Genomic DNA, 22,205 nt, shown 5'->3' on the forward strand with positions numbered 1-22,205 from the left:
AGGGAGGAAGACCATTTTTCTGCCAGGGCCAAGCTAGCAGGCTGTGATGTTCGAAGGGGGAGCCTTTCCAGTGGTGGCTTCGGCCTGCAGGAGTGGCCATGGCTGCTGGCAGGCCCCTCCTCTGGCTCCTGTGGACCCCCTGGAGGCCACCTCCATGCAACTGGCAGCCTCCCCACAGGGCTGGGGGCTGCTCTACCACAGGCAAAATGCTGACAGCCCAGGAAGATGGCCTTCAATTATGCCTTTAATAGGTTAAATGAGCCACCTGCCTTCGTTTGGTGGGTGGCCAAGCCACTGCAGTTCTTGCCACTTCCCTGGTGATGGGACTGCACCGGGGACCGGTCCAACGTGGTTTCCTGACATTTTACTGACCCACCTCCCTCCTAGCCTGCCACTCAGAGGCTGGCAAAATCTTCCCCTTCAACTTTTTGAAGTTTAGATTTGCAAGGTGTAAGAAAATTTTGCAAGTTTAATCCCAACTCATCCAGAGATATAATTGGGATAAAAATTCCACAAAGGTTCTCCTGGTATCTCGTAGTAACATCGGTGGCATAAATTTTTCCACTGAGGTTAGAGGACCATGACCACTTCCGATCTCCATCTTCTCAAAACAGTATAGAGGAACTGGAGAAGGTGCAAAATTACTTTACAGGGATGATACCAGAACTGAGGGGTTATACCTTTCGGAAAAGATTGAACAGATTGGGGCTCTTTTCTCTAGTAGAGAGAAGACTGAGGGGTGACCCGACAGAGATCTTTAAGATTATGAAAGTGTTTGATAGGGTAGACATAGAGAAGATGTTTCCACTTGTACAAGAGTCCAAAACTCAAGGTCATCAATATAAGACAGTTGCTAATAAATTCTTTACCCAGATTGTGGTTAGAATAGGGAACATGTTACCACAAGGAGTGTTACAGGTGAATTTAAGGGATGCTAAATAAACACACGAGGGAGAAAGGTGTAGAAGGATATGCTAATGGGGTTAGATGAAGAGAGGTGGGAGGAGGCTCATGTGGCATACACAGTAGTGTTAGGGAATTAGTAATCCATGGGGCTTGGTCTAATCTAGAGTCATGAGTTCAAATCTCACCATGGTAGTTGGGAAATTGGCTGGAAAAATCAGGGCAATCTAGTGGAAATTTGTGTATAGAATAATAACTAAGTGCCCAATGGAATAAAAGGGCTGTGAAGTAGCAACATGGATACAAAATTGGCTGAGTGACAGGAAACAAATAGTATGGTTAATAGTTTTTCGGACTGGAGGAAGGTTTATAGTGTAGTTCCCCAGGAGTCAATGTTAGGACCCCTGCTGTTCCTGATTATATTTTAATGACCGAGAGCTGATGTACAGGGCACAATTTCAAAATTTGTATTCAATACAATGTGAACTGTGAGGAGGATTAGTGCAGAACTTCAAAAGGATGTCGGTTGGTGGACTGGACAGACGAGTGGCAGATGAAATTTATTGCAGAGAAGTGAGAAGTGATTCATTTTGGTATGAAAAACGCAGAGAGATAATATAAAATATAGGGTGCAATTCTAAAGTGGGTGCAGGAGTAGAGGAACCTGGATGTATATGTGTATTGAAGTTGAAGGTAGCAAGACAAGTTGAGAGTGCAGTTAATAAAGCATACAGCGTCCGAGGCTTTATCAATAGGGTCAAAGAGTATAAAAGCAAGAACATTATGTTAAACTTGTATAAAACAATGGTTTGGCCACAACTGGAGTATTGCATCCAGTTTTGGGCACCACACTTTCGGAAGGATGTGAAGGTGTTGGAGAGGGTGCAGAAAAGATTAACGAGAATGGTTCCAGGGAAGGGAAACTTTAGTTACATGGATAGATTGGAGAAGTTGGGACAGCTTTCCTTAGAGAAGAGAATGTTAAAAGTAGATTTGATCGAGGTGTTCAAAATCATGAGGGATCTGGACAGAATAGATAGGGAGAAACTGTTTCCATTGGTGGAAGAATTGAGAACAAGAGGGCACAGATTTAAGGTTATTGGCAAAAGAAGCAATGGCAACATGAGGAAATACCTTTTCATGCAGCGAGTGGTTAGGATCTGGAATGCACTGTCTGAGAGTGTGGTGGAGGCAGATTCAATTTCTGCTTTCAAGAGGGAATTGGATTATTATCTGAAAAGTAAGAATGTGCAGGGCTACGGAGAGAAGGCAAGGTAGTGGCTGAGGTGACTAGCCACTTCAGAGAGCCAACACAGAGACGATAGGCCGAATGGCCTCCTTCTGTGCTGTAACCATTCTATGATTCTAAGTAGCCGTTCTTCGTGTGTGTCTCAGCAGTGAGTATTGACATTCTATTTAACTGCAGGGAATCATCGTCCAGTCCAAGTTTGTCCTCAACAGGTAATCCACTCTTGCTCACCTTCCAACACCATCACTGCATTGCAATCAGCAATAAGAGCAGGAGATTGTTTGTCCTTCTCTATCTCAAAAGCACTGTTATTCAGTGATCGTATTTGAGATCTGTTACTTCAGTACAGAACACGATTGGGACCTTTCTGGGGTCTCTGATTGGATTCCCCACTATGCCAAAACTTATTTAAAAAATCACTTGCATTTATATAGTGCTTTTACAAATTCCCAAAGTGCTTCACAGCCAAAAAAGCACTTTTGAATTATAATCACTTCTGTAATGTAGAAAGCAATGTGTGTAATCACCATAACATTATAGGTTGCCCAGTACCAAATGGGCTCACAAAACAGCACTGTGATCAATGGCCAGATAATCTGCTTTGAAAGAAAGTATGCTTGATGATACCTAATCACTCTTTACTGACTTATCTAATCTTCTGTTCTAATCTTTTCATCTTGCACTCCGAGCATTAAACCTTCACTTTGTTTAATCGGAACTCAGTGATGCCATTGATTCTCTAGCCAGTGGAAAAGCCCCTGGAAAGGATGGCATTACCCCTGAAATAATCAAGAGTGCCAAGCCTGCTATTATCTCAGCACTCCATGAACTGCTTTGCCTGTGCTGGGATGAGGACATGCGCGATGCCAATATCATCACCCTCTATAAGAACAAGGATGACCACGGTGACTGCAACAACTACCATGGAATCTCTCTGCTCAGCATAGTGGGGAGAGTCTTCGCTCAAGTCGTTTTAAACAGGCTCCAGAAGCTGGTTGAGTATGTCAACTCTGAGGCCCAGTGTGGCTTTTGAGCAGAGAGATCCACCATTGACATGCTGTTCTCCCTTCGCCAGCTACAGGAGAAATGCCACGAACAACAGATGCCCCTCTACGTTGCTTTCATTGATCTCACCAAAGTCTTTGACCTCGTCAGCAGACGTGGTCTCTTCAGACTACTAGCAAAGATCGGATGTCCACCAAAGCTACTAAGCATTATCACCTCATTCCATGACAATATGAAAGGCACAATTCAGCATGGCGGCGCCTCATCAGACCGCTTTCCTATCCTGAGTGGCATGAAACAGGGCTGTGTTCTCACACCTACACTGTTTGGGATCTTCTTCTCCCTGCTGCTCTCACATGCGTTCAAGTCTTCAGAAGAAGGAATTTTCCTCCACACAAGATCAGGTGGCAGGTTGTTCAACCTTGCCCGTCTAAGAGCGAAGACCAAAGAACGGAAGTTCCTCATCAGGGAACTCCTCTTTGCTGATGATGCTGCATTAACATCCCACACAGAAGAGTGGTTGCAGAGACTCATCGACAGGATTGCGGCTGCCTGCAATAAAATTGACCTAACCATCAACCGCAAGAAAACGAACATCATGGGACAGGACGTCAGAAATGCTCCATCCATCAATATCAGCGACCATGCTCTGGAAGTGGTTCAAGAGTTCACCTACCTAGGCTCAAGTATCACCAGTACCCTGTCTCTCGATGCAGAAATCAATAAGCGCATGGGAAAGGCATCTGTTGCTATGTCCAGACTGGCCAAGAGGGTGTGTGAAAATGGCGCACTGACACGGAACACAAAAGTCCGAGTGTATCAAGCCTGTGTCCTCAGTACCTTGCTCTACGGCAGCGAGGCCTGGACAATATATGTCAGCCAAGAGCGACGTCTCAATTCATTCCAACTTTGCTGCCTCTGGAGAATCCTTGGCACTAGGTGGCAGGACCGTATTTACAACGCAGAAGTCCTTGAGGCGGTCAACATCCCCAGCATATACACCCTACTAAGCCAGCGGCGCTTGAGATGGCTTGGCCATGTGAACCCCAGGGAAGATGGCAAGATCCCCAAGGACACATTGTACAGCGAGCTCGTTACTGGTATCAGACCCACCGGCCGCCCATGTCTCTGCTTTAAAGACATCTGCAAACGCGACATGAAGTCCTGTGGCATTGACCACAATTCATGGGAGTCAGTTGCCAGCAATCACCAGAGCTGGCGGACAGCCATCAAGGCGCAGCTAAAGAGTGGTGAGTCGAAGAGACTTAGCAGTTGGCAGGAAAAAAGACAGAAGCGCAAGGGGAGAGCCAACTGTGTAACAGCCCCGACAACCAATTTTATTTGCAGCACCTATGGAAGAGTCTGTCACTCTAGAATTGGCCTTTATAGCCACTCCAGGCGCTGCTTCACAAATCACTGACCATCTCCAGGCGCTTACCCATTGTCTCTCGAGACAAGGAGGCCAAAGATGAAGATGAGATGAAGATGAGATGATGTTTATGTTGCTCAGTTTGGGTTGTCAATTACTACTATAGCACGCCAAAGTCAAAAGAGTGGTGCCACCAAAATGTAAACTTGGATAAACGCATCTCGTCATGTACCTCAGTGTTAAATCACTCAAAGCTTTAAATGGGACCTACCTGGGTGGTTTTATTTTAATTAAAAAAAGTCAACAGATGAAACTCTCCGCCGAACAAAGGCGGTGGAGGGGTGCCACCACCACCCGGTAAACGGGACCTGGAACAAGCAGAGATTAGCAGTTCAACAATTCAACAATTCAAAATGCGAACTAAATTCTGACATTAACTGAATTAAGACCCTAATCACCATATGTGCTAATGTACCGTAGACTACACATATGAAACACCAAATTGCAATACCTTTTTCTGTCCTTGAAATATCATGTCACTTCATGTAAATACTGCTTCATTTAACATTGATAACAGCCAATTTCAGATGCAAGGTGTTGAAGTATTATTTATGCCAAGAGATTTTGAACTGGTTGTAATTTTTCTTGTCTTTTTTTTAAATACACATTGCAGAAGCGATAGAACATCTCACTTCCCCTGGATTTTTGTTTTTTTCCAATTTTGTTTCTCCTTTCCTGAAGTGCCTTGTCATGCTGTGGTATGGTTTTCACAGGTGGCAGACACCATCTGCTACATCAAACAGGTGGCAGACTTCACCAGGGAGTGTCGCCACAGGTGCAGTACATCTGAACCAGATCCTGTCGCCATCTGATACCCCCCTTGTACACTTTACAGCACCGAGCACTGAACAGCATACAAGGAATGTATGATTGCTGATTTCCCTTTCCCTAGTCTGAAGATGCTGAGATTAATCATCACGCCTATATTGCTCCATTGCCAAAGTCAAACTAATTTGGCTATCGACCAGGAATTCGTTCTGTCTGCAAAGCTTAATCTACAGAACTTGAATTCAAATCTCTCCATTAAAGTTAGAAAATTTTAAATGTTTAAAAAATATGGAAATAAAAAGCTTGTCTCAGTAAAAAAAAACTAATGGGTTAGTGTAAAAACACAGCTGTTTCACGAATGCCCTTTAGAGAATGAAACCTGCCATTCTTACCTGGTCTGGTCTGTATGTGACCCAGTCCCACCCAAACATGGTTGACTATGGACTATGTAATATGTTCAATTTCTGAGCATGTTGTGGTTTACAACTGCTCTTTATTTTAATGAGACGAAGTCCAGATACACACAATATCTTTAAGCAGTAGACATATAGAGAAATGAATCAATACTACTGCGTTTTCTTTCCCCAGGTAGAGCTGTAACCTTGTCATTGTTCCTTTCCAATCCTGAATCTCTGTATAACCTGTTCAGAAAAAGCTGAGATCTTTATAGTCTGATACCCACAAAACCTTGTCATTGATAATTGTGGTATGACAAGTGTTTTTGGTTATTGGACAACGAATCAAGAAAGGATGTGTTTCTTTCAAAACTACAGAGGCCAACTTGTTTGCATCCTGTTCTTCCATTGTTCCATTCCTTATCTCAAAATTACCTTGTCTGTTTACCAATGAAAATAAGTCAAGAGACATGAATCAAACATCCTGCTGTTTCGGCAAACAATTAAGCCACAGCGTCAGCCTAACTGTACCTTGACATATTAAAGCCTTAAAGCCATCATGGGAATGGGCAATTTTTAACCATTTCATGATGTAAAAAGAAACCAAAAACTTTAATCATGAGATTAGACCAAATCGCAATCCTATGTATATATGTATGTGCAACTAGGGTATCTTACAACAACCCTCTGGAGTGGTGTAGCAAGCTAGTTGTTTTATGGGTGGGCAATAAATGCTGGCCTTGTCAGCAACATCTGCATCTCAAGAATGAATTGAAATGGAAAAAGGATGATACATTTTTTGAGTCAGTTGTTAGAAAGCTCAATCCCTTTTTTTTATACAGTGATATTCTTCCTAGGTTACACTCCTCCACTTGCCTTTTAGGGGCAGCTGTTTAAATTGAATTACTTAATGTGTTTGCAGCAATGTTAAACAGAAAAACAGAAAAAAGCCAGCAATTCCATCTAACTGACCTGTTTAGGTTTGTTTACTGAATCAATTGAGATGGATTTCATCTGCATCCTGATGTGTGTTCATTGGAAATGGAGCAGCAGGAGTTACCACTGTAAAAGTGGTTTTACAAAATGGTCTGTTGCCAGTCGATGGAGGGAGAGAGAAAACAGGGAACTACAGGCCAGTTAGCCTGACATTAGTCGTCGGGAAAATGCTGTCATCTATTATGGAAGTATTAATGCACTTAGAACAAGTCAACATGGTTTTACGAAAGGAAAATTCTGTTTGACAAATTTATTAGAGTTTTTTGAGGATCTAATTAGTCGGGTAGATAAAGGGAAATTAGTAGATGTAGTATACTTGGGTTTCCAAAAGGTGCCACACTAAAGGTTAATACACAAGATAAGGGCTTATGGAGTTGGGGATGATATATTAGCATGGATAGAGGATTGGTTAATGGACAGGAAGCAGAGAGTAGGAATAAATGGGGCATTTTCAAGTTGGCAGGCTGTAACTAGTGGAGTGCTGCAAGGATCAGTGCTGGGCCCTCAGAAATTTGCAATCTATATTGACGACTTAGATGAAGAGACAGAGAGTGGTGTATCTAAGTTTGCTGATGATACAAAGGGAGGTGGAATGTAAGCTGTGGGGAGGATACAGAGAGGCTGAAAAGAGATAAAGACAGGTTGAGTAAGTGGGCAACAAGGTGGCATATGAAGTATAAGTGGGAGGTTATTCACTTCAGTCTTAAGAATAGACAAGCAGAATATTTTTTAAAAGACGTGAAATTTATAAATGTTGATCAGAGAGACTTGGGTGCACTCGTAAAAGGAACATTGAAAGTTAGCATGCCGGTACAGCAAGCAATTAGGAAAGCAAATGGCATGTTGGCCTTTAATGGAAAAGGATTGGAGTACAAGAGTAAAGAAATCTTGCTACAATTGTATGGGGCTTTGGTGAGACCACACCTGGAGTACTGTGTGCGATTTCGGTCTCCATATTTAAGGAAGGATATACTTGCATTGGAGGCAGTACAGCGAAGGTTCACTAGATTAGTCCCTGGGATGAGAGGGTTGTCCTACGATGAGAGGCTGAGTAAATTGTGTCCATATTCTCTGGAGTTTAGTGAAATAAGAGGTGATCTCATTGAAACATTCACAATTACGAAAGGCTTGACTGGGTAGATACCGAGACATTACTTTTCCTGGCTGGGAAATCTAGAACACGGGGGCACAGCTTCAGGATAAGGGGCCAATCATTTAGGACTGAGATGAGGAGTAATTTGTTCACTCAAAGGGTTGTGAATCTTTGGAATTCTCTACCGCAGAGGGTTGTGGATTTTGCATCGTTGACTATATTTAAGGCTGAGATAGACAGATTTTTGGTCTCTCAGGGAATCAAGGGATATGGGGAGTGGGCGGGAAAGTGGAGTTGAAGCCTAAGATTAACCACGATCATACTGAATGATAAAACAGGCTCGATGGGCTGTTTGATCTATTCCTGCTCCTATTTTTTATGTTCTTATGAGACTTATCTGGTCGAGAAGCAAGATAATGAATGATCTGACAAACAGTTAGTCAGAGTACCCTCCAAAACGCCACTGTAGTATAAAGAACAAACTGATGTAATGCACCTTATGTTAAATCTCATAGAATCATAGAAGGATACGACACAGAAGGAGGCCATTCAGCCCATCATGCCTGTGCCAGCTCCTTGGTAGAGCTATCCAATTAATCCCATTCCCCTGCTCTTTCCCCATAGCCTGTAAAAAAAAAAATTTACTTTCATGTATTTATCTAATTCCCTTTTGAATGTTACTATTGAGTATGGTTCTACTACCATTTCAGGCAGTGCATTCCAGGCCACAACAACTTGCTATGTATAAAATGTTTCCTCGTGTTACCTCTGCTTTTTTTCTCTAGTGCATCTTTATTTTCCAATTTGTTTCCCTACCCACTCTCTGAAAAGCACTAAGTGCTGCTTTTTTTTTTTGCTCAAGTTTTTATTTCTATACAAACATCAAACTTCCCACAACACAAGTCTTCAACTTGTTAGACAGCCTTGGCCACAATGCCATCATTCTTAGCCAGCCTCAGGATACAATCATCTGATTCGCCCATCCTACGGATAGCTCCACAGATGGCATAGGTTTTGTGTTGACCATTGAATCTTCCTGTTACTTTGTCAACATCAGCAAGGTTGATTTGAATGGAAGCATGGTCCTTGGCACCAATTATTCTGTTGCTCGCAGAGCATTTACGTGGAACATAAAGATCAGCGAATTCACCGGCGTCGTTCTGCATGTTGAATTTTTTTAGTTGTCGGATTTTGTTCAGTGCTGCTGAGGTACAGTTCCAACAACAGGTGACCTTTGAGTACCATATTCAAATTCTTTCTCCTGGTTTGATCCGAACATATCCTAGAGATTAATGTCAAATTTCTGGAGGGTTGGCAACCCCTATCGTATCCTGACATGAAGCCTGATTTCTGTTTTGTGGTGACTTAGTTCACCTTGACTGGGAAGGTGCTGAGGAACACTACACTTCTGTCCCAATATTTATGGGGAGACAGGGAAGGACTTTATCAGCCTGGAAAATTGGAAATAGGGGGAACACGAAGGCCCTAGTGAATTTATCGTCAGGACCTTATTTGAATTTTTTCTTTGATTTCTGTCTGGAATTCAGCCAAATTGAGAGGATGGCTGGCTGTCAGTAAAGCTTGTGGGGCAAGTCCACAGCCTGGGATCAGTGGGCTGAAAGAGGTGGGTGTGGTGGGAGGAGCAAGTTAGATTGGAAGAGATCATGGGGAGATGGTGGGATTCTGGTGAGGCGATCAGTGGGGGAGGGAGATTATGGGGTGGGGTGGGGGGGGGGAGATCATAAGGGCATTGCAAGGGAAGGGATACAGGGAAGATTTGTTTGTTCTCTTTATTTTTATTTTTAGTTTTAGTTTAGTTTTTAGTTTTAGTTTAGAGATACAGCACTGAAACAGGTCCTTCGGCCCACCAAGTCTGTGCCGACCATCAACCACCCATTTATACTAATCCTACACTAATCCCATATTCCTACCACATCCCCACCTGTCCCTATATTTCCCTACCACCTACCTATACTAGGTGCAATTTATAATGGCCAATTTACCTACCAACCTGCAAGTCTTTTGGCTGTGGGAGGAAACCGGAGGACCCGGAGAAAACCCACGCAGACACAGGGAGAACTTGCAAACTCCAAACAGGCAGTACCCAGAATTGAACCCGGGTCGCTGGAGCTGTGAGGCTGCGGTGCTAACCACTGCGCCACTGTGCCGCCCATGTACAGACTGAACAATTACAGTCGTTTCCTTACCTCAGGTAATATCAATGCTGCACATCTATGTAATTTAGTGACATTCCCTTATAACAAACAGGCAGGGGGATGGCATTTGCTACATTTATGCCTGAATACAATTATTCCTTTCCATTCACAATGGATCACAAGTTCAAAGCAAGAATGTCCATGCAAAGCACTGGAGGGCTGACATCACCTATGGAACTGTGACCTGAGCAAGCACTTTCGGATAAGGAGGAGCAAAAACTGAAAATAAAGACTGAAATATGAGGCACGGAGAGAATAGATCCATCATCAAAAGAAATTCAGAACGGTTATTGTGAAAGCAAATCATATTTTTTGTCCAATCTTTCCATTTTCCTCCTCCTTCCATTTTTCTCTTGAATTGGTGATGCATACTGCTGCTTCGAGAGACAGAATTGTCAGTCAAGAGCCAGGATAGAAACATGGAAGGAATCAATGCAGGGGATAACATATTGGCACGGAAAAAAGATTGGCTAACTAACAGGAAACAGACAGTAGGCATAAATAGGTCATTTTCTGGTTGGCAAGATGTAATGAGTTGTGTGCCACAGGGATCAGAGCAGGGGCCTCAACTTTTTATAATCTATATAAATGACTTGGATGAAGGGACAGAAGGTATGGTTGCTAAATTTGCTGATGACACAAAGTTAGGGAGGAAAGTAAGTTCTGAAGAGGACACAAGGAGGCTACAAAGGGATATAGATAGTTTAAGTTAGTGGGCAAAAATCTGGCAAATGGAGTATAATGTGGGAAAATGTGAAATTGTCCATTTTGGCAGGAAGAATAAAAAAGAAGTATATTATCTAATTGGTGAGAGATTGCAGAACTCTGAGATGCAGAGTGCATGAATCACAACAGGTTAGTTTGCAGGTTCAGCACGTAATTAGGAAAGCTAATAGAATGTTATCGTTTATTGCGAGGGGAATTGAATACAAAAGTAGGGATGTTATGCTTCAGCTATACAGGGCATTGGTGAGACCACATCTGGAGTACTGTGTACAGTATTGGTCTCCTTATTTAAGGAAGGATATAAATGTGTTGGAAGCAGTTCAGAGAAGGTTTATTGGACTAATACCTGGAATGGGCAGTTTGTCTTGAGAGGAAAAGTTGGACAGGCCAGACTTGTATCTGCATGAGTTTAGGAGAGTAAGAGGCATTGAAACATTTAAGATCCTAAGGGGTCTTGACAGGGTTGATGTGGAAAGGATGTTTCCCCTTATGGGAAAATCTAGAACAAGGGGTCACTATTTAAAAATAAGGGACGCATATTTAAGACAGAGGTGAGGAGAACTTTTTTCTCTCAGAGGATTGTGAGTCTTTGGAACTCTCTTCCTCAAAAGGGGGTGGAAGCAGAGTCTTGAAATATTTTTAAGGCAGAGGTAGATAGATTCTTGATAAGCAAGGGGGTGAAAGGTTATCGGGGGTAGGTGGAAATGTAGCATCAAGGTTACAATCAGATCAGCCATGAACTTATTGAATGGCAGATCAGGCTCGAGGGGCCAAGTGTCCTACTCCTGCTCCTAATGCAAATGTTAGTATCATGTGTCAACTATATAACATGTCACAGAGCTATTTCTATTGACCAAATACACAGAAAAACTAGCAATGCCAATGTGCTTTACAGTATTATATGAACAATTTTGTTAAACTGCTGATTGGGCAGGTAAAGACTTCCTTTTTGGTGCGTTAACGGTTATCCTTCAATCTGATGAAGCAAAGGAACATCTACATTATGTTAAAGTGTGCTCGTGGAGGTACTGTTGTAATATAACTGAGGTGATGGATATCATTTCCGTTGTCTTGTTTCTATATAAATACGGTGCCAAGAATGGATCCAGAGGCAGAAAGCTCCAGCTCCTGGGTGTTTATATTCTCTGAGATATTAAACCAAGGCCCTCTCCAGCCCTCGCAGGCAGACATAAAAGATCCCATGGCATTATTTTGAAGAAGAGCAGGGGAGTTCTCCCCAGTGTCCTGGCCAATATTTATCGCTCAATCAACATTACAAAAACAGATTGTCTGGTCATTATCGCATTGCTGTTTCTCGGATCTTGCTTTGCACAATTTGGCTGCTTTCTTACATTGCAACAGTGACTACACTTCAAAAGTAATTCATTGTCATTGAAATGTAAGTCTGTCTTTCTTTGTTTTTCACCTGCAAAAGTGCTGTCCTCATGTTGGGGCCAGTCTCTGAATCCACATCAGTTTATAAAGGGGTTAGAATTTGGCACAATCAGAATCTGGTTATATTGCAGAAACTTTACCATTGGAATGGTGGTATTAAAAAGCTGAAGAGTTCATAAACTTCTCCATTACTTCAACCAGTTGCAAGCTATTATGATCAGGGACCACAGGCCACTTGCAGTCTGCTCTCTTAATAGCTGTGAAAGTTTTCAACTCCTCTGGCCAGACCAATCTATAGTTGTTTACCACAGTCCAGATGGGTTGCCATGACATCTACCTTCCCTGCTGAGGATTCGAGGTGAGCGATTGCCAGCCACGCATTCACATTTCCTGCACAAATTCCCTCAGATTCATTACACAAAAACTTAAATGGGAGGGAGCAGGCCCTTTACACAGGAAACACGAGGCAGAGGAGCTTCCATCCACCCACAGTTCTCAGTAGGGGAAAGGATGTCATGGCAACCCATCTGGCCTGAATCAGCGAGAGCACTTTGTTCTGATCACAGTGACAGAAAACCTACAAAACCATCACAGCAATTAAATGGACATAAAAGTCCAATTACAAACAACGTACATTTTTATAGTGCCTTTATGTAGGAATATGTCTTAGCGTTATTAAGCAAAATTTGACACCAGGCCAAATAAGGAGATATTCGTACAGGTGACCAAAAATTTAGTCAGAGGGGTAGGTTTTTAGAAGCATCTAAAAGGAGGGCGAGAAGTTTAGGAGGTAATTCCTGGGATTAAGGGCTTGGCAGCTGAAGGTCTACCTGCCAATTGTGGAGTGAGGGAACTTGGGGATGCACAAGAGGCCAGAATTGGAGGAGTGCAGAAAAATTGGTAGTGTCCTAAGCCCAAGCACCTTCAGCTGCTGCATCAATGACCTTCCCTCCAATATAAGGTCAGAAGTGAGGAGGTTTGGGCTGATAAGTGGCAAGTTACATGCACGCCACACAAGTGCCAGGTAGTGACCATCTCAGTCAAGGGAGAATCTAACCATCTGCCCTTGATGTTCAATAACATTACCATCGCTGAATCTCCACTATCAACATCCTAGGGATTACCAGTGACCAGAAACGGAACTGGAGCAGCCATATAAATACTGTGGTTACAGGAGCAGGTTAGAGGCTGGGAATTCTGTGGGGAGTAACTCACCTCCTGACTCCTCAAAGACTGTCTGCCGCCTACAAGGCATAAGTCAGGAGTGTGATAAAATACTCTCCACTTGCCTGGATGAGTGCAGCTCCAACAACACTCAAGAAACTCGACAACATCCAAGACATCCTACTTGATCGGCACCCAATCCACCACCTTAAACATTCACTCTCTCCACCACCAACGCACAGTGGCAGCAGTCTGTACTATCTACAAGATGCACTGCAGCAACTCAACCATGCCTCTTTCGACAGCACCTTCCGAACCTGCGACCTCTACCACCTGGAAGGACAAGGGCAGCAGATGCATGGGAACACCACCACCTGCAAGTTCCCCTCCAAGTCACACACCATCCTGACGTGGAACTATATCGCCATTCCTTCACTGTCGCTGGGTCAAAATCCTGGAACTGCCTTCCTAACAGCACTGTGGGTGTACGTACATCCCAAGGACTGTGAGGGCGGCACAGTGGCGCAGTGGTTAGCACCGCAGCCTCACAGCTCCAGGGACCCGGGTTCGATTCCTGGTACTGCCTGTGTGGAGTTTGCAAGTTCTCCCTGTGTCTGCGTGGGTTTTCTCTGGGTGCTCCGGTTTCCTCCCACAAGCCAAAAGACTTGCAGGTTGATAGGTAAATTGGCCATTATAAATTGTCACTAGTATAGGTAGGTTTTAGGGAAATATAGGAACAGGTGTGGATGTTTGGTAGGAATATGGGATTAGTGTAGGATTAGTATAAATGGGTGGTTGATGTTCGGCACAGTCTCGGTGGGCCGAAGGGCCTGTTTCAGTGCTGTATCTCTAATCTAAACTGCAGTGGTTCAATAAGGCAGCTCACCACCACCTTTTGCAAGGGCAATTATGGATGGCTAACAAATGCTGGCTCCCCTGCCTTTCCCCATAGCCCTTCAATTTTTTCCAATTTCAAGTGATTTTTTCTCTTCCAGTATGAAATCAGAAAAGTTAACAGTTAACATCTGCCACAAGAATCTGCTGATGGTTTATTTGGTAAATGTACTGTGTAACAGAGTTATACAGATGGCTAAAGTCCCAGGATATGAAATGCTGCATTAGGGCCAGGAGATTTTAACTTCTGGCCTCAGCTCCAAAGGCCCCGTCAACCCCGCCCACCCCCAGCAGGAAGTAGTAGCTGAAAGGCGAGCGGGAGCAGGCCACCACCAGGGATCTGAAGAAGTACTTCCTTTCCCTGGCACCAAGGTAAGTGGTTGGGAGGTGGGGTCTCACAATCCATGGGAGAGGAAGCGAAGCCTGGGGCAGGGGAAGTCTAAGGTTTCCCTGTGGCCTTCGGAGGAGCACTCCTGCTCCTCATGGCCCACAAGCAAGCTAAAAATTAAATCAAATTGACTTACCTTTCTGGGCCTCTTCTGGCCCTGGTTCATCCTCCTGTTAAGGGAAGCCACAACTTATAGGATAGAAACATAGAATGGTTACAACACAGGAGGCTAATCGGCCCTTAGCATCTGTGCTGGCTCTCTGCAAGAGCAACTTAGCTAGTCCTACTCCCCTGACTTTTCCCTGTAGCCCTGCAAATCTTTTCTGTTCAGATAATTATCCAATTCCCTTTTATAAGCCAAGATTGAATCTGCCTCCACCACACTCTCAGGCAGCGCATTCCAGATCCTTACCACTCGCTGTGTAAAAAAGATTTTCCTCATGTCACCTCTGATTCTTTTGCCAATCAGTGTCCTCTGGTTCTCGACCTTTCCACCAAGCAGAACCCTCATAATTTTGAACACCTCTATCAAATCTCCCCTCAACCTTCTCTAAAGAGAACAACTGCAGCTTTTGCAATCTGTCCATGTAACTGAAGTCCCTCATCCCTGGAACCATTCTTGTAAATCGTTTCTGCACCCTCTTCACATCCTTCTAAAATGTGGTGCCCAGAATTGGACACAATACTCCAGTTGAGGTTGAACCATGGTTTTATAAAGATTCACCATAACCTTTTTGCTTTTGTACTCCATGCCTCTATTCATAAAGCCTAGGATCCTGTATGCCCTGCCACCTTCAATGATTTGTGCACATAAACCTCCAGGTCCCTCTGCTCCTGCACTCCCTTTTGAATTGTATCTTTTATTTTATATTGTGTCTCCTCATTCTTCCTACCAAAATGTATCATTTCACACTGCTCTTCATTAAATTTCATCTGCCATATGTCCGCCCTTTCCACTAGCCTATCTATGTCCTCTTGAAGACTATCAAAATCTTCCTCACTGTACACAATACTTCCAAGTTTTGTGTCATCTACAAATTTTGAAATTGTGCCCGGCACACCCAAGTCTAGATCATTAATACCGATCAAGAAAAGCAGTGGTCCTAATACCAACCCCTGGAGAACACCACGATATATTGTCCTGCAGTCTGAAAAACAGCCATTCATCACTACTTTGTTTCCTGTTATTCAGCCAACTTCATATCCATGCTGTCTCTATCCTTTTTATTCCATAAACTACAATTTTGCTGACAAACTTGTTATGTGGCACTTCTTTTGCAAGTCTATGTACTCCACATCAACTGCATTACCCTCATCAACCCTCTCTGTTATCTCATCAGAAAACTTAATCAAATTAGTTTAAACATGATTTGCGCCTAACAAATCCTTGATGATTTTCGCTAATTAGTGCATATTTGTCCAATTGACTGTTAATTTTGTCCCGAATTATCATTTCTAAAAGCTTTCCCACCACCGAGGTTAAACTGACTGGCCAATAGTTGCTGCGTTTATCCTTACCACCCTTTTTTTGAACACAGCTGTAACATTTGCAATTTTCCAGTCCTGTGGCATCACCCCTGTATCTAAGGAGTGGCCAGTGCCTCTGCAATTTCTACCCTTACTTCCCTCAGTATCCTTGGATGCATCTCATCTGTTCCTGGTGACTTATCAACTTTAAGTACAGCCAGTATTTCTAATAGCTCCAATTGATCAATTTTTAGCCCCATCCGGTGTCTTAACTACCTCCTGTTGCACTACGACTTTGTCAGCACCTTCTTCCTTGGCAAAGTGCAAAGTACTCATTTAGTACCTCAGCCATTCCCTCTGCCTCCATACGTAAATGCCCTTTTTGGTCCCTAATTGGCCCTTCTCCTCCTTTTACCACCCTTTTACTATTCATTTGCCTATAGAAGCCTTTTGGATTCCCTTTGATGATGCTGTCATTCTCTTCTCATACTCCGTCTTTGCTGCTCTTATTTCTTTTTTCACTTCCCCTCTGAACTTTCTATATTCAGCCTGGTCTCTCACTCGTATTATCAACGTGACGTTTTTCTGCTTCATCTTACTCTCTAACTCTTTTGTCATCCAAGGAGCTCTGGCTTTGTTTGCCCTACCTTTCCCCCTCGAGGGAATGTACCTCGACTGTACCCAAACTATATCCTCTTTAAATTGTTTAATGGTTTTTCCTGGGGAAGCCTCTGGTTCATGTTGCTGTTGGGCCCCAACAGGTGGACAGGCTTAAAATCACCAAAGCCATAAAGATACTGTGGCCAACTGTTGCATGGACTAAAATTAGCTAACTCAGCAGAGATCAGGGTTTGAATCTGGGGTTTGTACAGTTCAGTTATGCACTGGTTCTCCTGACTGGACTTCATGAATACTTCTTTTTGTCCAACTTCGTGCCCTAAGTCTGCTAAAGGATCTAGCTGAGGATCAGACACAACACAATTATTTTTTTCAAAGTGTAGGGAGGGAATTCCAGAACTTAGGGGTCTTGACAGCTGAAGGCACACCCAACAATGGTGGAGCAAAGGAAATTGAGGATGCTCAGAGGTGAGAATTGGTGGAGTTGAGATATCTCGGATGGTTGTGGGGCTGGAGGAGATTACGGAGATAGGGAGGGGTGAGGCCATGGAAAGGATTTGAAAACAAGGATGAGCATTCTGAAATCAAGTCATTGCTTAACTGGGTGCCAATGTAGGTCAGTGAGCACAGGGGCGATAGGTGAACGGGACTTAGTGCAAATTAGGACATGGGCAGCAGAGTTTTGGACGACCTCAGGTTTATGGAGGGTAGAACATGGGAGGTTGGCCAGCAGTGCATTGGAATAGTCAAGTCTAGAGGTGACAAAGGCATGGATGATCATTTCAGCAGCAGATGAATGGAAGCAGGGTCGGAGTCGGACAACGCTACAGAGGCGGAAATAGTAGTCTTAGTGATAGCGCCGATGTGTGCTTGGAAATTCATCTTGGGTTCAATATGACACCAAGGTTTCAAACTGTCTGGTTCAGCCGCAGACCATTGCTAGGGAGAGGGATGGAGTCGGTGCCAAGGAAGCAGAGTTTGCGGCACAAACTGAGGAGAATGGCGAATGGAGGGCCAAAGGACTGGGTAGTTGGGAGTTTGAAACCACAGCTGTAAATAAATAGGGAGAGAGCTTTTCATCCACAGCAGACACAAAAGGAAATAAGATTGGGGGAGAGAAACTCTTTACAGCCAATGAAGTATTTTTGATAGGTAGTTATTGTTGTAATGTCGGAAACATGGCAGCCATTTTGTGCACAGCAAGCTCCCACAAACAGAAATGAGGTAATCACCAGACAATCTGTTTTAGTGATTTTGGTTGAGGGATGAATGTTGGGCAGGACATCGACAAAAAATTGCCACTGGATTCTCCTGAGAGGGCAGTCAGGGGCTCAGTTTAACATCACATCCAAAAGACAGCACCTCCACCAGTATAACACTCCCTCAGTACTGCAGTGAAGTGGCCGCCTTGTTGATTTTGTGTTCAAGTCTTTGGAGTGGGACTTGAACACACAACCATCTGAGGCAACGGGAAGAGTGATATAAACTGTGCCATGGCTAACTCAGTTTCACATGGAGTTGTTTATTTACCAACTTAATAAGCAGGAAAGCAATAATAATAATAATAGGTAATTATTACAAGAGTTAAGTGATGGCAAAATTCATTACTTATGCTTTGTAAACAGAGCTCCCCAGTAATTCAATTTACCACCTAACCATTTATTACACATGTCAGCAGCTCCCTCTAGTGGCTGACTCATATTTAATTCTGTGCTCCAGTGAAACCCTAGGAAGATCAAAGCTGTTGTCATCGGTCTCTGTCACAAACTCCACGCCATTGCTAGTGGCATGAAGCCGCCTCACCAACCACCGTCTTAGGCTGACCCAGACTGTTCACAGGCTCCAGAAACCTCTCCACCTCCATCTCCTCTTTTGAGACCCTCTTTAAAGCCCACCTCTTTGACCATGCTTTGAGTTCCCCCTCCATATATCTTCTTCATTAGCTCTGTCAAGCAAGTTTGGAACACTTTTTGACCTGATTGATACAAAACTAGTTTAATACTTTTAGTAATACTGAAAGTTTAAATCCAGGAAGATGTCTCATAATACATTCCTATCAATCACATGGGACCCCAAGGCAATTTTAAAGTCTGTTGGCAAGTGCCTGCTGTAGAACAAAGAAAACTACCGGAACAGATTTGAAGGCGTCAATACATAAGTATAAAAGAAAGAAGAAATACTTGAATTTAGATAACACAAAATCAGGAAGTCCCAATGCACTTTACAGCCAATGAAATACTTTTTGAAGTATAGTCACTGTTGTAATGTAGGAAATGCAGCAGTCAGTTTGAACACAGCAAGATCCCACAAACAACAGTGTGATAATGACCAGATAATCTGTTTTTAGCAACATTGGTTGAAAGATGAATATTGGCCAGGACACAAGGGAGGAACTCCCTTGGGCTTCTGTTGAAGTATTATCATGGGATCTTTCACGCCCACCTAAGAGAGCAGACTGGTCTTTGGTTTAACATCTCAACTGAAGGGCGGCACCTCTAACAGTGTAGAACTCCCTCAGTACTGTGCTGGAGTGTCAGCCAAGAATTTGGTGCTCAAGGCTCTGGAGAAAAAACTTTTCTTTGCGGGATTTGGAAGGACAGGAACGTTTGGGCCTCTGGCACACTGGAATACCCCACCTCCCAAACTGAGAAGCCCTGCCGAATCCCCACCCTTTCCCCACCCTCATTCACCTGAGTAGCAGCCTAATTTTCATGGATCAGAACCAGGCAACTGCCTCTTGGCATCCATTTCAGGTGGATAACTAACCATCAAATGGTAATGAGGCCTGGTCACCCATGGCAACACCCCCAGGGGCTGGAGGCCCCGCGTCTATCCCCAGCTTTCTGCCCAGGAGATTAAATACCGGCTTGGGAATCTGAAATGGGAAAACATTCATTTTCCAAGTACTGGAAATCTTTGTTCAACTGGCGACAATGAAAATGAATCTAAATTAATGGCTGTCGCCATTTGTGTTTATTGTTTGTAAATTGAGGCCATTTAATATGCATCTCTTTACTATCTAAATAACTAGAATTTCAAAATCTCCATCCTCTCTTATGCTGCCTACACAAGTAATAGATTAATTTATTTTTCTATTCACTCTACTCCTTTCCTGTTTATTCGGTTGCCAACTCTGGTTGGATGGATTCCTGGAGGTTTCATCACATGACTTTCCGTCTCCCCCCACCAAACAGTTTTTATTCCCATCTCCAATATAACTAAAAAAAGTGTGCAAAGAAAATGAAAAAAAACTCATGATTTTTTGAGTGATTTTCCTTTAGGCTTTTGCTTGCAGGTGTGTGCAGAGATTAATCTTTAATTCCTGAAGACTTCAGCAGGACAACCCTGGAAGGTTGGCAAACCTATTGATCAAACTAAAATATAAAAAAAAAATGTTGGAAATACTCAGCAGGTCAAGCAGCATCTGTGGAGAGTCTTGTTACAACTGTACAGGGTGTTGGTGAGACCACACCTAAAGTACTGCATTTGGTTTTGGTTCCTTATTTAAGGAGGGATATACTTGCATTGGAGGCGGTTCAGAGAAGGTTCACTAGGTTGATTCCTGGGATGAAGGGGTTGTCTTATGAGGAAAGTTTGAGCAGGTTGGGCCTATCCTCATTGGAGTTTAGAAGAATGAGAGGTGATCTTATTGAAATATATAAGATTCTGAGGGGGCTTGACAGGGTAGATGCTGAGGGGATGTTTACCTCAGGGGGGAATCTAGAACTAGGGGGCACAGTTTCAGAACAAGGGGTCTCCCATTTAAAATGGAGATGAGGAAGAATTTATTCTCTCAATTAATTAATCTTTGCAATTCTCTACCCCAGAGAGTAGTGGAGGCTGGGCATTGAATATATTCAAGGCTGAGTTGGACAGATTTTTGATCTACAAGGCAGTTCAGAGGTTATAGAGGGGTGGGGGGAGGGTGGAGGGCAGGCAGGAAAGTGGAGTTGAGGCTGAAATCTGATCTTATTGAATGGCAGAACAGGCTCGAGGGCCGAATGGCCTACTCCTGCTCCTATTTCTTATGTTCTTATGAGAGAGAAACATGGTTAACCTTTCAGATTGATGACCTTTCATCAAAACTGGAAAAAGTTGGAAAAATAATAGGTTTTAAGCAAGTGAAAGCAGGGAGGGTGGAAAAAGAACAAAAGTGATAGGTGGAATACAGGAGAGATTAAATGGCAAAACAGTTGATGGTACAGGGCCAAAGGGAGTGGTAATGGGACAAGTAAAGAAACAAAATCTATGTCTAGAGGAGGTGTGAATGGTAGAGTGATGAACAACTGCCACCTGAAAGCAAAAACAAGAGTAAAACGAGAGTAAAAGTGAAACCTGAAAAGAAAAAGGAAAGAAATGGGGGCAGAGATTACAGTCTGAAATTGTTGAACTCAATATTGAGTCTGGAAAGCCGTAAAGTGCCTAATCGAAAGATGAGCTTCATTTGCAGGAGGATGAGGACAGAGCTCAGCATGAGATCAAGGTGGAGAATTAAAATGACAGGGAACTGGAAGCTTGGGGTCGTGCTTGCAGATTGAATGCAGGTATTCCACAAAGCGGTCACCCAATCTGCATTTGGTCTTCCCATTGTAGAGCAGCTCACATTGTGAGCAATAAAAGAAGTACACGTAAATCGCTGTTTCACCTGCAAGGAGCATTTGGGGCCTTGGACTAAGAGGAGAGAAGAGGTAAAAGGGCAGGTGTTGCATCTACTGCACCTGCATGGAAAGGTGACATGGGATGGGAAGGGAAGAGGAGGGGATGTTAGAGGTGATTGAGGAGTGTCGCAGAGAGAATCCTTCCTTCAGAATGCTTTAAGGGGAGGGGAGGGGAAGATGTGTTTGGTGGTGGTATCATGCTGGAGGTGGTGGAAATGGTGGAGGATGAGCCGTTGAATATGGAGGCTGGTGGGGTGGAAGGTGAGGACAAGGAGAACCTTATCATGGTTCTGGGAGTGAGGGAATGGGGTGAGAGCAGAAGTGTGAGAAATGGGACCAACATGGTCAAGGGTCCTGTCAAACATAGTGGGAGGGAATCCCTGATTGAGGATAATGAAGAAAAATTAGAAGCCCTGGTATGGAAAGTTGCATCATCAGAACAGATGTGATGGAGATGGAGAAACTGGGTTAATTGAATGGAGTCCTTACAGGAAGCAGGGTGTGAGAAAGTGTAGTTCAAATAGCTGTGGGATTCTGTGGGCTTATAGTAAATATTGGTTGATAGCCTATCCCCATAAATGGAGAAAGAGAAGTCGAGGAAGGGAAGAATTGGAGATGGACCATGTGAAAGTGAGAAAAGGGTGGAAATTGGAAACAAACTCAATAAAATTTTCCAGTTCTAGGCAAGAGCAGGAAACAGCACTGATACAGTCATCAATGTACCAGAAAAAGAAGAAGTGGAGGAGGGCCTGAGTAGGACTGGAATAAGGAATGTTCCATCTATCCCACAAAAAGACAGGCATAAATCGGACCCATGTGGGTATCCATAGCAGCACCTTTT

The 22,205-nt window shown here is 43.4% G+C and overlaps 2 protein-coding genes and 1 pseudogene across 4 annotated transcripts in view; 2 read left to right on the forward strand and 1 right to left on the reverse strand.

Moving 5' to 3' along the window:
- Positions 1 to 22,205, forward strand: part of LOC137371149 (CD99 antigen-like protein 2) — an 89,293-nt gene that overhangs the window by 62,590 nt on the left and 4,498 nt on the right. The window contains exon 10 of one of the 3 annotated variants that reach the window (XM_068033179.1): positions 2,876 to 2,958. The exons of the other annotated variants lie outside the window; for them this stretch is intronic. The gene's annotated coding sequence lies outside the window, so the exon portion shown is untranslated. Of the gene's footprint in view, positions 1 to 2,875; positions 2,959 to 22,205 lie in introns of those variants that run through there. 3 annotated transcript variants of the gene reach the window in all.
- The window catches only part of LOC137371147 (E3 SUMO-protein ligase ZBED1-like), a 137,662-nt gene that overhangs the window by 10,341 nt on the left and 105,116 nt on the right, over positions 1 to 22,205 (forward strand). The gene's annotated exons all lie outside the window — the stretch shown is intronic.
- Positions 8,683 to 9,034, reverse strand: LOC137370914 (small ribosomal subunit protein eS21 pseudogene; annotated as a pseudogene).

Source organism: Heterodontus francisci, chromosome 6, assembly GCF_036365525.1.
Source record: "Heterodontus francisci isolate sHetFra1 chromosome 6, sHetFra1.hap1, whole genome shotgun sequence".
Classification (NCBI taxonomy): domain Eukaryota; kingdom Metazoa; phylum Chordata; class Chondrichthyes; order Heterodontiformes; family Heterodontidae; genus Heterodontus; species Heterodontus francisci.